Source organism: Symphodus melops, assembly GCF_947650265.1.
Source record: "Symphodus melops genome assembly, chromosome: 2".
NCBI classification, from domain to species: Eukaryota; Metazoa; Chordata; class Actinopteri; order Labriformes; family Labridae; genus Symphodus; species Symphodus melops.
Genome location: NC_136692.1, coordinates 25,658,971 through 25,675,835, shown reverse-complemented (window position 1 = coordinate 25,675,835; position 16,865 = coordinate 25,658,971). Strand labels below are relative to the sequence as shown.

Genomic DNA, 16,865 nt, shown 5'->3' with positions numbered 1-16,865 from the left:
CTTTGACCCAAACAAATACTTTTATATATTTTCTATTATGCAAATTAACATTCAAAAAAGTTGCAAAGTTTTTTGGCATTTGAGTCAAACCTTATTTTAATGAGAAATAAAATATCATGTCCTTATACAGTGGTTGCTGAGATAATGAAAATAGGCTAACAGTAAACGTGACAGAAATTATTTAAAAATAAGAGGTACAGTACATGTGACAAAAAATAACCTGACCGATATGCAGCATATGGGCTTGCTTTTAAGCACAAGACATTTGATCCTCTAACGTTTCTTTATCATCACATATTGTTGATTTTTCAGTTTTGAATTCATCCATGTATGGATACAATATCAGTGTATAGTTTTTATGATTATTATTGTTATATGTTATTGTTATCATTATAATAGGTATGTATTGTGTGAAATGTTATACAAAATGTAGCAACATAGAAGTGATTAAAAACTGAACACGTTTAAATGAATAAACCATCGATCCACTAGAGGTCGACAGGAGCTCACACGTTCAGTTAACACTCATTGCTGTTTGTTCAGATCATATCCGATCTGTGTGGGAGTCTGTGGGTGAAAGTGTGAGTGTTTTATCTTTGCACATTCTCACACCAGCTTTGATGATGGCCCTCGGGGTTGAAGCTTTTGGTTCAGTCACATGAGAGTTTCCTTTTTAGTCCGAAAGATTCAGATAAAGAGAGGCAGGTTGAAATAACTTTGGGTATTCCTTTAATAACACACAACACAGAGCTAGATGTCATAGTGCAACCCTTCTTGTGAACTTCGACTTAAGGTAGTCTGTTATTTCAGTTTTAGTCATCCAGCAATTACTGCTGAAAGTGTGTCACCTGTTGGCCATACGCTGTCTGTGCAGTCTGATAGAACAACCAAAAATATCACCGAGGCATGATGTGATTTCTCCGTCTTAAAATACTTTACATGTGACCAGCTGCTACTATAGGACCTGGCTTAATATGAGAAAGACAGCCACCACTCATATATATTACACACTGTAGGCCTGTATGCATATAGGTGTGTTACAGTGTCTGTTAAAGCAATAATTGTAACGTTATATTTCATACTTCTGAGTGATGCTGAGGTCATATCATTTTCAGGTTGAGCATAATTATTTGTTTGTATCTATTTCTCTTTTGAAGCGCTACTGTATCGTGATTGAAATAATAATTTCATTGAAGGACTACATTTCCCATGATGCCTCGCTCCCAAGATGACCAAATGGAACACGGAGCCGACCAGCCGCTGTGACAGCTGAGCACGAAGTTTTCTGAGGGAAACTTCAGCATCGACTACGACCTTCAGCAGACACGGATGAAGCAGATATGTAGGTTATTTCATTTCCTTTTACTTTACTTGATCGTGTCATTTCTTTTGCAGTTTTGATTTTCACCTGTCGCTTGGGTTTTAGTATCTTAAACTGTCCAAACTTGGTCAGGGGAAATTTCCACAGCGCTGCAGGGTGTGGAATTCCTCCTCGGTGCAAGAGTTGATGTCACGATTTGAGAACTGTTAATAAACATCTACACTCTCGAATGATGAATATTTAATTACGAGTGTTGTAACTTTTTGTCGAAGGTGGTCTGAAACAGTTTCGAGTGATGATATTTGTCCTGTGAACGTTTTATTTGTTGCCAAGTTAACTTACATCCTCTTCTGTATCTCTCTCTCTGCTTATTATCTTATTCGTCATACACAAAGGCGGCCCTCAGAGGCAGCCCTCATCAAACAATACTCATGCACGTTTTTAATTGTAGTTTTATTATAATTTGATTGAAAAAATCGAAAAGCTTACTCATTAAAAGTTAAAAAAAAACCTTCTATAGGTAACTTAAGGAAAAAATAAGTCATCTTCTCCATGTTGATCTTGCAGCTGAATGACACTATAGTTTTAGTCTTTAAGCTTATGTGCAGTGTAAGAGTACAGTTAAGTCTCACACAAGGTGCACCCTCTGTACAAATATAAACTGGTTGGAGATGAATGGCAACTTTGTGCGCAAATCACATTTTTCACTTTGCATTCATTCAACTCTGTCGGTGGAGATTGTGAGTGATCACACAGCCAGAGTGAAAAACACTGCTAACCCTTGTGCAAACTAAAATGAGATCCACCTAGTATATTCTGCTTGTCAAGTATGAAGCAGCACACAATGACATTTCAAGTAGGCCTATCACAGTCAAAAATACATGATCAGCTTTTCTCTCCTCTCTGCCTTTTCTTTTTGTTTTTGTATGTTTAACCTCATAAATCTATTGCATTTGTGCTGTTGTTTAATTTTTTAATGGGAACGTTTTTTCGTTCCACAGTTTTTCATTATCTGTGTGTTTCACATAGGGAATCTATCTGATTGATGCGTGTACATTTCTAAGAGTAAAAGATACTTGAACAAAGGCGAGTTTGTGGGCTCTAAAGGTACTTCCAGATTTAGCTCGAAGAGTTCAGCCTGGTTGAGTAATTAAAGCTCCTTTACTTTCTGGACACAACTTGTGGTGTGATGTAATTGAATATTTCAGCCACTTCCCGTGATATCATGACTGTATTGGGTTACATGTTGAATAACAGAGGAGGTGGCGTTCTTGCTTCTATTTAAGAACATGAATTATCCACGAGAAACTACAAGGCCCTTTTTTGGTAAACATGCGGGCCTTAGATAAGACTGTGTGCAATAAAACCATGCCATCTGGAATTAACCACAAACACAACATTACCAACCATTTATCACATCAATCACTTCTCTTTACATGTTGCTGTTATCTTATCTGGAAATTGGAAGAATTATCAAAACTAGCATTAATAGAATTGGACTTATTGTTCTGCTCTGTATGCTTTATTGTTGTGTTACATTATGACTAATCACTGATGTGCCATCAGCAAACTATAAATCAATTCGGGTGCAAACATGCAAGAAATGAACATTGTCCACATCCAATCAAAGTCGATTATCTTTGTTCCCAATATTTAAAAAGTAATATGAGTAAATGCACGGATACGTTTAACTAGTTTCAGATTCATTTAACGCATGTCTTTGTAAGAAAAAAGTACAGGTTGGTGCACTTTCAGATTGCAGCTAATTAGTCACTGGCTGTAAATCAGTAACCAGCAGTGCTGGGAAACAGACTGGGTGATAAAGACTGAACCATAGGCTCAAATCTCATTTGGATAAAACAGCAGAAACTAGAGCTGTGATGCAAATGAGTCCATGAGGAAGAGGTCAATCCTGACCTGCAGCTGCAGAAGAAGCGCTGCCTCACAGACCTCTCTCCTGCTCCTTTTTTTAACTTCTGTCCGTCTGTTGTGTCTCATAATAAACCAGCACGCCTTTTCGTGTACGTCCCACTTCCTCCTCCTCTTTCATTCTTCCCACAGCCCCGCCTCACTGTTGCTCTCTCTCTCTCTCCCTCTCTCTCTCTCTCTCTCTCTCTGACAGGACACTCTTGGGACAGGACAGAAGCCGGTTGGCACAGCAGCACTAGCAGCAGAGAAGATTTCATTTGATGAAACTAAAGGAAACACAAACCTACGACCACAGAGCATCACCTGCTGAGATAACTGCAGCAGCACAGTAAGTCTTTGTTTGTAGTTTTTAAATGACTTCTAAACCTCATGGCTTTCTTCATTGTTATTAGCATGTAGCATGTGGTCCCTGTGTCTCTAGCTGCATTCAGTCTGTTGATGAGCATTGATCCAGCACAGACTACTTTCTGCTTGTTTCGCTCTCTACACTTCTCACATCAACATGACTGAACCTTAGAAAAACATCTGTGTTTTCTTTTATTCTATGACCTACACACACACACACACACACACACACACACACACACACACACACACACACACACACACACACACACACACACACACACACACACACACACACCATACGGTTGTCTGTAATTCATGGAAGTTGTCAGATATCTCTGTAGCTGTAAATGGTACTTTTACTCTTGTATCGTCTATGTCAGGATGGTTTGTGGAAAAACAATCTGTTTTAAAGTTAAACAAATCTGATGTTTGGCAGTTTAGCTAAACATTTCCAAAGAAAAAAAGGTTTTATTCGTCAACAGTGAAGTAAAAACAATGTGACGGCGTCGACAATTCTTGTCATCTTAAATCCTCGGTCGTATTCTTAGCTGCGACATTGTAGCATGTTCGACTGATTTCGTTGCGAACCAACACATTTTTCACTTCACACAGCTGCTGTAGCACCATCGACAGGATGATTAGCTAACGATGCTAGTTAAGGAAGTTTTGCACAAGACACAATAGACAAAGACAAGATGGACAGCCATCCAACACCTTATGAAAAATGATGAGGGATGACATTTGCTTCATGCTTGCCTTTTAGTATCTTTGAACCAATCCTGTTAATTATCGGTCCTGAGGCTTTTTCTGATTTCCTGTTCTGAATAAGTGTGTCAGTTGTCTTATATGTGTTGCATACGTCAAAGTAAGGCAGACACACCTTTTTATGATACGTCTCTTTTTGGTTTCTGATCACAGCACGTGTTTATGATGAAGGTGTTCATTAACAGGAGACTCTCACGGTTGGACACCATGACCTCATGCTCACTCCGGCTTCATTACAAATGTTTTATTGTTTCTACATGTGAAACTTTTTTTCACCTTGTTGAATTTGATTTGTCACACGAAGAGGTTAAGAACCGAGATGTAGATAGGGAAACAGATGTGCTGTGCTATCTGTTCAGGTTGATCTGTAGTATAGAAGAGTAAATGATCCAACACTGTGAAGTGTGCCTGTGTTTCAGAGTGTCTCAAATCCTCTAAGCTGGAGGTCAATGGCTGCAGTCACAGCTGTGCTTTGGTGACTTTAGATTCAACACTTGGTTTTAGTTTGAACAGATCAAACTCAAGGTTCTTAAACACGAACATAAAGTGTTCAGTGTTCACTCAGAAACCTATATTTTGAATGTATTAAAATGTATTGGACTGTATTCAAAAAGAGATCCACATTGCCTTCAGCCTACTTCTCCTGTTTGAAACAATCTACAGTTCGAGCAACACAATAGCTGTGTTTGTGGCTAAGGGACGCATCCATTCCAATACTGATGGAAAATAACATTTTCGATGATTATAACCTTGTCTCGTCTGGATCTGTCAGTTTCTCCTTTAAAAGTCAGGGATCTTAGGTGTTAACTAAGATCAGGTGGAGGTGGAAACACATGGTCTGTCACACAAGCGCTCACACACTCAGTGCGCCACGAAAACAAGTTTTACTGTAAATAAAATAGTAGAGGAGAAAAACATGTTAAAGGGATACTTCAGCCATTTGCATGAAGCTTTGTATCATTAGAAACATGGTAGTAGTGTTGAATGGTCGTGAATCCAACCCTCATTTTGCCCTGAGACGAGAAAAATGTGTTTTCCTTTGCTTGAAAGTTTTCTTCTTGTGATGCAAAAAGCGTCATATTGCATGGGCTGGATTCACGACCATTCAGCACTACTACCATGTTTCTAATGATACACAGCTTCATGTAAGTGGGTGTCGTATCCCTTTAACATGAGGTGTGCTCTTATCTTTAGTTTTTTTCCTGCTAGGATCTCAAAGAGCTCCAGACGATGTTTTAGTTGTAATGCAGCTCTGATGATCTCTTACAGCTCCTGGAGCAGATTTGAAGTAATGCATGCTGGGTGAAAGTTGCAGAGGTTGCCATTTAGAGAGTGACTAACTTGCAGTTAGATTTTTGTGCCCACTTTCTGTCACAGTTTGCTGCTGTCCAGATTTAGCTCTCCCAGTTGTCAGGGTGACATTCTTGCTCACTTTAAGGTCCTCTGGATCGACCTGTTGTTTGGTTCCCATGCTCTTTTTCCCCTACTGTTTCTATTTTCTCTCTATGTTGTGTTGTGATACACTGTTGTTTTTATTTGTTCTCAGAACGCTCTTCTGAACGTCATTCTCTTGGCCAGTACTGTAATCAGTCAAATGATAATGTACACCCATGATTCATCAAGTTTTGACACAAACGTTCACTTGTTCTGAGTCTGTCAGTACACCAGGATTACACTTTGATATGATACTAGATAAATCAATAATTAATAGACACCTCTATTGTTACCAAGACAACAGAATTAGAAGTCTGAGGCAGTAGGCACCTGATATTCAGTAAGCAGTAAGAGCTAGTTGTAAGCAAACTCCTGAACACTGTGTAACAGCAGATATAAATTGGCAGCGTGTGCTACAGAAAGGTTGCCAATTTATTTGTGCAATTTAAACAGTTTCTCTGCTGTCCCGCTCTCTGCTCCCTGTCTGTTTTCCGGAGATATCATTTTTAACTTCTGCATCTTAATGAGACGGCAAAAGGACCTGAGGAATGTCCGTTTTTGCTGACCTGTCATTTTGAAAGGACCACTGCTGATCTCACTGTTTCTCTCTCTGCAGCTTCGGGTTCACATTTTGAGTGCTGACCCGACCTGTAGGTTTTCAAAATGTGCATACTTGTTTTAAGTTTTATTTTTTGTCTATTCATGCCTTTTATATTTTAGATATAGGACAGTGGATGAGGTCAGAAATCAAGGAGAGACTATCAGTGACTTGCAGTAAATGAGCCACAGGTCAGATTTGAACCCCGGCAGCCCGCTCGGTGGACTTGAGCCTGCGCACACTAACCACTAGGCTAGAAGCACCCAAACACTTGGATTCTTATTGTTTCTATTGAATGATAAAATAATGAAAATAGTATTGTTTTTAATAAACTTTAAATATCCAAAAGTTCAACAACCTTAAGTCCCTGAATGTTTAGCTTTTATTTATCGTTTTATTTGATGGACTTCATTAATGCCTGAGGTTTACACTGTTATTTAGAGACATGCTTCTCACACACACCGGCCTGAATAACACACATTCACAAACAGGACGTGTGGACATGCATTTAGTAGAGAGATGTCAGAGTGGGGCTGCCACCTACTAGAGCAGTTTGGGGTCTGATGCCTTGCCTAAGGGCCCTGACACCTCTCCAGCTAACAGACCTACTTCCATATTATGGGCTGCATCGGGACTTAAACCGGTCACCGTCGGTTCTCAATTCAAGTCCCTGTGGACTGAGCTACTGTCGCCCCCGGTGATAATGATAATCTATGCTCAAATACATTTTAAAAAAGCAGGATTGAATCCAACCATCACGTCTTTGTCTGTGCTGCAAAAATGTGCTTTCAGTGTCAATATTTGTTCAGTATCAGATATACGTCATCATGTTTGCATCGTGCTGTTTACAAAGTGATCCGCGGATTTAATAAACCTGCATATTTAATCACCTCATCTTAAATCTAAAACCCGTCCGTTATGACTGTTAACACAGTAATGACTAATAAACTTGTCCTTTTATGGAAACTTGGCAAAGACGACACATGTTGAATAAATGGTTGACCAAACATCTGTCCTCATTAAACACCTACGAAGAGTCTGCTGCTTAACAAATACATTAATGTAATTTACTGGATTAGAACGTGAGGGTTTCATTGCAGTTTTAGTTTTGCACAGCTGGTTAGTGTTGAAATAACGTGCTGAATAAAAAGTAGCTTAATCTGCTCAAGGTTTAAAATGTATTTTGAGTGATAATGTAACGACAAAGCTAGGGTTAAAAGTAATCGGCTGTGTAACGTCTGCATGAGTAATAATCAGTTTTACAACTTAATATATACTGAGTAAATTCAAAGTTTGCAGAAAACGTGGTGAAATAGACGAATAAATTCAGTTACTTTTTTTTTTTCAACCAAAATCTTTCCTCACATTTCTTTGTTTAGAAGAAAAAAAAGAAGATGAATGTGATTGATTGAAAGTCCTGAACTATTCTTGCTGATGTCACAGATATCGTGACCTAAGCAGTGAAGAGTGCAGTCGTTGCCCCCACAGATAGAGGACATTCATGTCATCATCATTGGAGTTTGATTGGTCAATAAATGTCTTGTGATGCAGAGAGTTTGTGTTGGCAGACTGCAGGTAATGTGTTTGGTGATTTCATGATGTGACCTGATGCACGTCCGCTTCTCTCTGGATTATGAGAGAGCAGAGTGTGGACACACTGATGGCTGATCAAATCTGCTGTTACCTGGTTCATTTATTGTTAAGGGTTTGAATGTCCTTTTCAAGAAAATGACTCACTTAAGTTTTGTTCTGTTTTAGTCTCTTTTTTTCTAAATTTAAATTGCTGTCCTTGCTTCTAAGCGTCCTACAGTATGTGTCACTCTGCTAAGTGTGCAGTGTTGCGGCTGTGTTGTAAAGCACCTTGTGTCTATTGTTCTGTCACTTACCTGCCCAGGGACTGCAGTTCAAAATTAGCTGTGATGGTTAACACGTCACATTACAGAAATGTTATGAATGTGTGCATCGACCCTGAAACTAAAACCTTTGTGACATTAGTCCAGTAAGTTTACTCTATATTTCAGTAGTAGTTTATCCTTTACAGCTGAATATTTCAAAACATGTCTGTAATGCAGAGCCTCTTAACCCCCCGCCTTTAAAATTCTCTTGCCACATAAGCATTTAAACACCACAAAAAGGGTGTAAAATGGGACTTTTAATGCTCAGTTAGAATAATTCTCTTTGGGAATAGATGTAATCTGCTGATTAAGAAAACACTGTTTCTTGGCTGCTCTTTGATGTTAAGATGGAGAAAACATAAAACATGTTAATTCTTCCTTCTTATTCATTTTAGACCCTCAAATGTAGACAGAAAAAGAACATGTGAGAAGTTTTTTTTTCATGGATATTAAGAATGTGTGACATTTCACACATTCATACAACATCAAGTATATCCTGCATGTGAATGTCTCTCTGAGTCATGAGTGGCACTCTGTCTCTTTCTTCGTCCTCTGTATCACTTGTTTGAAGTCAACTCTCAATGTTTACACAAGAGCAAAAAGACGGGACAACTTTCCTTCGCTTTTAAAATGTTTACTGAAAAAACTTGAAAGTGAAATACAGATCTAACACGATCGCACGGTCATACATCAATCAATCATCAATCATCCAAACTGCTTACATTACATCTGTCAAAACTAACTACACTGTGATGTCTTAACAGAAACATAAAAAAACCCTGTCCATCATTCATAAATGACTAAATTATGCTTTTAAAACACTTTTAAACATTATGAATTTACATGAAATTGCTTCGTGGAGGGGGGCTTGGAGGTGTGCTGCTGGAGGAGAGTGGAGGCTCCGCGGTGTCGCCAAACAGCAGTTTGTTTTGGTTTAAAGCTGGAGCAATATTCACTGCATCAAAAAGTCGCACAGTCAACTTTAAAATTGGCCATTTCTGCAAATTGGTTTCAGCTTTTAAAGCTTCTTTAAGTATACTGGGGGGAAAAAAACCCCCATCTTCTTGTCTTACAAGTTTATAATTGAATGAACTTTGGAGTATACAGCGTGTATAAGGAGCCCAATGCTGCTGTAAGGTTTCAATCTCAGTTGTTAATGTGGGTTTATTTGCATTAATGAACTTCTAGCTGTTTCTAGTTATCTGAGCAGCGATTACCTCTGAGCTGTCGCCTCTTCACTTAAAGTCACAGAAGAAGTGAAAAGCAAAGTTTCCTTTGGGCTGCTTGCAGAATTGTACTCACTGCTCTCCTCCCTCCCCCCTCCTCCCTGTGTGTCCTTTCCCTCCTGTGTGCCTCCGCTCACGTACACACCCTCCTGAAAGAGCATTGTTTGCTCAGAGTACCAACGTAGAGCTTTTCAAACAGCCTTTACTGTACCTCCACTCTGCTGAGCTCAGGTCCAGTCCGGACTCCAGGGTCAAAGTCAGGCTGTCATTTCAGACGTGACTTGAAGCAATTATCACGGCTCAGCCGCCTCTTCTACTGCAGTTCATGTGACTAGTTTTTGTTATTTTTGTATTCGACTAAAGTGTCACAGATTGTGGTAACTGTACACTTTCAACAACCCTGTGTCGACATATGAAGCAATTTTTGGGCTGCTACTCTGTTGCTGCTTCTGAAGGCTAATCTGTGCAGCTCCATTATGCACTGTATAAATGATGCTCTTGCTGAGTTCTCAGCTGACAGTCCCCCCCCCTCCCCCTTACACACACACACACACACACACACACACACACACCCTCTGGCGTCCTGCCTGACGCAGTAAAAAGATGAGAACAGAAAGGAGGGAGAGAGGGCTAATAACCGTGTCCCTCAGTGTCACCCCTAAGTGGCTGACAGGTTCTCGCTTGGCTGGATGCTTAACAAACCAGCACTGTGTTTCACTCACTGCTAAATTAGAAGTGACACAGTGCTAATGTGAAAAGCCTGGTCATGTCTTTTTTTCTCCTTGTGAATGCATAACTGGCTTTTTTTCACAAGAAAGTGAAATTATAATTATCCTTTTTTTTTAACTCAGATTTTGTCGATTTTTGGTATAAATAAAGAACACAGCACAGCGTAAGGTGGATACATGTTATGATGATACCTCAAAATGAATCTTTAAGTGAATGTTTTGTTGACGTATGGTACGTGACAGCATTACTCTCTTGATTACACACATGCATGTCAGTGTCAGAATTGGTTGCTCTGATGGGAGGTGAGTGTTGAAGTGTGTGCAGCTGGTGGGTCTTTAAGAGAGAGAGAGAGAGAGAGAGAGAGAGAGAGAGAGAGAGAGGATTGATGGGAAAGTGGTGGCTGTGACCCAAAACACTCAGCTGATTGGATGGAGTGCAGAGGAACAGACCAACAGGGAGGTACAGAGGCTAACTGTGTGCTCGTGTTGGTGATGACCAGTGATACTGGTGCTTTGGTTAAATCAGGTTGGTGTGTTATTATGATGTGTACACTATGGTACACGTGGAAGTCCTGTTCCTATGATAGATGAGCAGCTGTTGCTTTAATCGGGCCTAACCCTTTGCCCTTCAGCCAGCAGCTTTTATTGACTGTAATAACTGGGTCGAGGTTTCAAGTGTCCTTTTGTTACCGGCCTGAATAAAGCATGGATCCTGTGTCATGATTAACACATTGACTCATAGGCTATTCACTGTAGGAGCTCTTTGTTGTGTATTTAGTATAAATGATATAATTAAATAGTATGTTGGATTATTTCAGATGTGTTTCTTTACTTAGATTAGATCCTTGATTGTGTGTTTCTCTAATTAATTGGATACTTGCTTTTTGTCAGTCAGACCTTTAGCCTTTACAATCGACTTCTTTTACCCGCGTACACCAGCGTGCATCAGCGTCCATTTGATTACCTTTGACTTAAAACTAAGTTGGATTTCTGTCAAATAAAGTAAAGGCTAAAACTAAAAATGATTATACTATAAACTAAAGGCTAAATGACCAGAATGTTTCCTAAACATCAATGTACAGACGTCACTGCACTCATCTACAGACGCTGTTCTTACGTTGAGATGAAACGGAGAAAAATATACGCAGTTTCAAACGCACAGAAAAGTGCAAATTCACATTTCTGTGTGAACGTCATAGACTGTGTTCAAATCTGCGACAAGCTTTAGTCAGAAATATATTTAAAAAAAGAATACTTCTGTCTTTCTAGAGCAGATCTCCATGGGGCCTGCATCCGTGACTTTTCACCGAGACTGCAAAGTGGTTTATTTGACACTTTGGTGATAATTTTCCATCGATCCACAGATCACATGCAGCCTGAACAGTGGGTTGCATACTCTAAATGTTATTTCCTGTTGGATACATCATGTAAGAAAACTATAATACAGATAAATAAAACTTGATGGATATTTTGAAACACTCTCCCTACTCTAGCTACTGGCCTGTGTGTAATTATTAAAACGTGTGCTGCCTCATGCAGTGTGTGTTTATAGGCGTGTTGAAACTATGCTGAGCAACCTGATCTGTGTGTAGCTTCTGGCTGTGGAAACTGGATCTTTGTGACCCTGAAGGATGGGCTGCTGGAGGCACAGCCATGCTTCCTGTGTAGTTTGACCAAACAGAAGGTTTCACCCTGAAACAGTTCAGATATTTTGTAAAATATAAACAATCTCAGTTACTATTAGAAACTGTAGCTTTGTTTTGAGAGATGTGAATTTATTTTATGGAAAAATGAATTATCAAATAAGGAGATCAAAATTGATATATGTAATGTGTAAAAAGTGAGAATGGTAAGTAGTGAGAAACCCTTTTGAAAACACATGACACTTTCTTTGATATTCTATAACGTACCTGATGTGATCGCACAGATGAAAGACTGTCCTGCTTTACAAATGAAATTAAGCCTCAGTTTCTATGAATTGTTTCCCCCCCTTTGTTTTCAAATCATTTATGGGTTTAATGTATTTTTGAATTTGCAATATTCAGCTAAATAAATCAGGATCATCTGTCATGTGTCAAAAACACTGTACAAAGCCCCTTTGATATACTAATGCTTCTTTCCTCTTTTCTTCCCTCTCTTATTTTTGTGTTTTCCTTTCTCTACTCTTCAGCCACCCGGCCCCTTCAGAGCCTGATGTCCTCGACGTCTGTGTTGTCTTCCTGAGCCGCTGGGGCCTCAGTCCCTCTCAGCTCTGAGTCTGACTTCACCCTGAACCCTCCAGCTCCAGTCAAGCTGTCCCACCCTGCCTCCTCTCCCTCCTCCACTTTTGGGTTTCCTCCCCATTCTCCTCCCTCCTGGCCCCCACAGACACACCTGGACTCCCAGTCAGCCTTCTCCCTCCATGAGGGGCAGGGGGAGGTGTCGGGGGCCCTGGATGTGGCCCCGCAGCCTCTTAATTTGGCTTCACCTGGGAACCTCAGGGACCTGAGACAACAACACTACCACGATGCATCAACTTTAACAGGTAAGTCTTGAATAGGGCGTTTAATCATTTATTAATAAAGAGTTATTGGACAATGAAACTACAACAACAAACAAAAGATTAAATGATAATCTATTAAATAAATCAACCATAACAATTCCCATGTGTTTCACCAGTGTTTTAGCAGTAAAAGAATGATGTAGGTTCACAGATTTGCCACTAGAGGGCAGTGTGTCATTGCAGCTGACATGTCTGTTTCCATACGTTTGTTACAGTGCTGCTTCTCTACATACATAAACCCCTACACTCATTAATAACTACAACTGTTTTGCACACTCAGACCTTTGCTCAGACCTGCCGGAGCTGGAGATAGTGAGCCTCCTGTCAGAGGGTCAGCCCAGCTACACGCTGCGAGCAGACAGTGTGTTTGGATACGACAGTGATGACTGGCTGCACACTCCTGTGCTGGGACCAGAGGTCGTTCTGGGACTCACACACGAGCAGATTGAGGAGACGCTCAAGTACTTCTGTGAGTGCACTTCTTTTTTACACAGTAAAGGGATTAGGAGGCATCATTTAATTTAAGCCCACAAATGACCTTTAACCCTTAATTCAGACTTTGTATGTGTATATTATATGTTAGATTGTTTTAATTTACGTGATCAAAAATCCAATGAGGTAAAGAAGGTACGATTTCATTCAGCAGACACGTTTGTCCAAAGTGATGTACACTGTACGCCCGAGAGGAAGAACAACATTTTATGAAGAATATTTAACAATGCAGAGTTGTTTCAATTTTCTTTTTTTTTCTTGCAAGACAAAAGAAAAGAAGAATAAGTCAAACACAGGCAATAAAAATATAAACAACAATCGTTAGCATTCAGCAAAGATAACATTTCATACAAAAGTGTGTGTGTGTGTGTGTGTGTGTGTGTGTGTGTGTGTGTGTGTGTGTGTGTGTGTGTGTGTGTGTGTGTGTGTGTGTGTGTGTGTGTGTGTGTGTGTGTGTGTGTGTGTGTGTGTGTGTGTGTGTGTGTGTGTGTGTGTGTGTGTGTGTGTGTGTGTGTGTGTGTGTGTGTGTGTGTGTGTGTGTGTGTGTGTGTGTGTGTGTGTGTGTGTGTGTGTGTGTGTGTGTGTGTGTGTGTGTGTGTGTGTGTGTGTGTGTGTGTGTGTTTTTGTTTGTATGTGCGAAATAAAAATGAATCATTGAGTTATTCCATGCCAATTGGTCCATTGCTCCCCACCTGACCATCTCTTGATGTCTTGATGAAATTCGGTATACAAGTTGGTACTTGGCTGAAATGAACGTGTGCAACATTTTAGTTCTGTAGGTGGTGTAGTTCCTGAGATATAGTACTACCATTTTTCCCCCCAAACGATGGACTGCCTAACAGGAAGGCGTTTTTAGGAGGCCTTTACTCAGTGGCTATGTGCTTTAGTTCTGAAAAGGATTTCAAAAATGAAATTGGCCTAGGTGGTTTAGTTTTTGGACAAACTGAGATTTAAAACAGAAACAAATTCCACTCATGTCACAGTCTTAAGCCTTCATTTCCTAACATGGAGGTTGTATCAGCTAGTTTTCCCTGGAATGGCATATAACATTAGATTAGCTGGGTTAAATTAGAAGTTGTTCTGTCAAATTGTCTCTTCATTAGAGTCCATCAAAGTTGGCCTCAGACTGAAAAATCTAAAAAAATGCCCGATGTTTATTATTAATCTATTTCACCATCACACCAGTTTTTTGATCCTCTTTTGCTTGGTACCAAAAAATCTTTTTGGTATTTGAGCTGCTTTTGGGTCAAATTCTGCCTTGAATCTGCCCTGTGTTTGGCCTTTCGGAGCGTACGGTGGGGCAAAAGGATCTCGGGTATTTGTGCGGTGTAGTTTTTGTTGGGTATTGAACGATGATGATGATACCAATGATACCAAGGGGTCGAGGGATCCTGCAGCCTTAAATGCCTGAAAGACACGGACAGGTTGAATGAAAGTAAAGTCTGAGCAGATGTCAGTGCTTGTTAAGCCCATATGTAACATTATTATACAGTGATGGTGTTAGTGGTTTTTTATTGGATTGGAGTTCATGTTACTTATCATAGAGAGGAAATATTTACAGACAGTGTTTTCTAACATAGTGGATGCAATGAGTTTTTCAGTTCACTGAGAACTTAATTACAGCGGCTTTGTTTTTGACAAATGCTTGAAGACATTTAAAAAGACAAATGAGTGAAACTATTCTCATATTCAGCTGGACTGGACATAAAGAGGACCACACACAACTGAACAGAATGGAAAAAGATCCAGTGCAGCTAGACAATTAGCCAGACAGTGTGTCTGTGTGTCTAAACGTTTGAAGTTAATTCATAAATATGGACTTCAGACTTTCATTTATACTCATTGAAATGAAATTGAAATGACAGCAGGTCGGTGTTTATTTTGACACTAATCTCCTGCCCCGTCTCCTAAACCCTTGGCTACATTTTAGGCACAGATGTCAAATGTCACCAAGCCGATTAACCTGCTGTCACTTGGCGTCATAAACTGTTTCCGCTGCAGAGGAAGTACCTCACTGACCACTCTGACATAACAAGGAGTAACCCAGAAGCGGTGTATTATTAGTCACACAGCTTGACTAGACATGTAGGTTGATAGGTTGTCAACTACTCAAAGACTTCGGTTCTGTTGTTGTTGTGTGCATGCATGAGTGATATTTCTTTCAGCGTGGTTATTGAAACTGAGAACAGTTTGATCTGAAGAGGTGATGAGTGCCTCTTAGAAATACAACATGTTACTTTTTTAAAGACACTTCACCCTTCAGTGCTTCATGAAACTTTGGCTCACAGCGGCGAAATCCACATTTTCATCTCCCTCACTATGAGCAGTTTACTTAATTCACCCTCACATGGTCAGCTACACTTCTCTTTTTTTAAGGATTTATTTTGGTGCTTTTATGCCTTTTATTTGAGAAGACAGTGGATAGAGAAGGAAACAAGCCGCAGGTTGGACTTGAAGCCTTGGTATACAGGGTGTGACTTTGCTGCTAGGCAACCAGCAGCACATCTACACTCTTTGTGAGTACCACGTGTTGAAACTCTGAACCAGAACACAATAATAAAGACCTCTATGCAGGAGAATCAAATAATACAGAGTATCATCATTTTTAGACCCCACCTCTGTGATGTTGTAAAATGTAAATAAAAACATAATATGAAGATCTACACAACATTCAAAACTCATATTTGATTGAACAGATTTAAGGTTTAAAGTTAGAACATTTTTTTTGTTTTTTTTAAACTAATGCGCTCATTTTGAATTTCATGCCAGCAACACGTTTCAAAAAGTAACAACACTCGAAGCATTGTGTGAACTGAGGAGAGTATTTTCAGTCATTTTGAAAAAGTGGAATATTTAAGTGTCTTTCTTCATGTAGGATTTCAGCTGCTCAACACTTCAGGATCTCGTTTGTTGAGTTTTAATCTTGAAATAATGAACCAAACCTTTTTTTTCAATGGGGGACAAGTTGGGACTGAACAAAATCCAGTTTATCATAGACCGTAAATAAAACATGGACATCAGCTGTAGCTCGCCTTCCTGTCATTCATTATTATAAATGTCTCTTATCCTTCATCAAATCAGAACGGATGAGTTTTAATAAAAATCAGCCCCGCACAGACGTGAGCTCATTGGAGCGTTTCTTTTTTTTTTTATAAATGTGGCGGTGAACATGAATTCTCCCCATCTTCAGAGAGACTCCTTTCATAACCAATGCGGTTACTCACCTGTTTACAGATACACTTTCATGAGTGAGATGTTCCACAAAATAATTTCCTTCAGCATTTTACAACTTTTTCAGTGTTTTGCAAACATGTTGTTATTGGCATCTAACTGCAATCGGGCATCTAACTTTCCAAAAACAACATGAACATGTTGTCTTTGTGTTATTTCCAACCATGTGTTGGCTTTAAATCATCTCATGCTGTTTTTATTCACATTCTAACTTCTTTTTGGAAACAGTGTTTGTAAAGAGTCTCTCTTAGGGAAGATCTGTTGATTTAAACTTTATTCAATCAAACGTCTCACACACGTTCCTTTCAGAACCAGGTCAGTCTGACCGGGTCAGACTGTGCCAGGCTGTACCAGAC

At 39.6% G+C, this 16,865-nt stretch overlaps 1 long non-coding RNA gene across 1 annotated transcript; it reads left to right on the top strand.

Moving 5' to 3' along the window:
• Window positions 1–1,237: 1,237 nt before the first annotated feature.
• On the top strand, window positions 1,238–12,554 carry LOC306819813. Its single transcript, XR_013778612.1, has 3 exons — window positions 1,238–1,342; window positions 3,444–3,578; window positions 12,415–12,554. It is a non-coding gene; the product is annotated as an uncharacterized lncRNA (long non-coding RNA).
• Window positions 12,555–16,865: the final 4,311 nt, after the last annotated feature.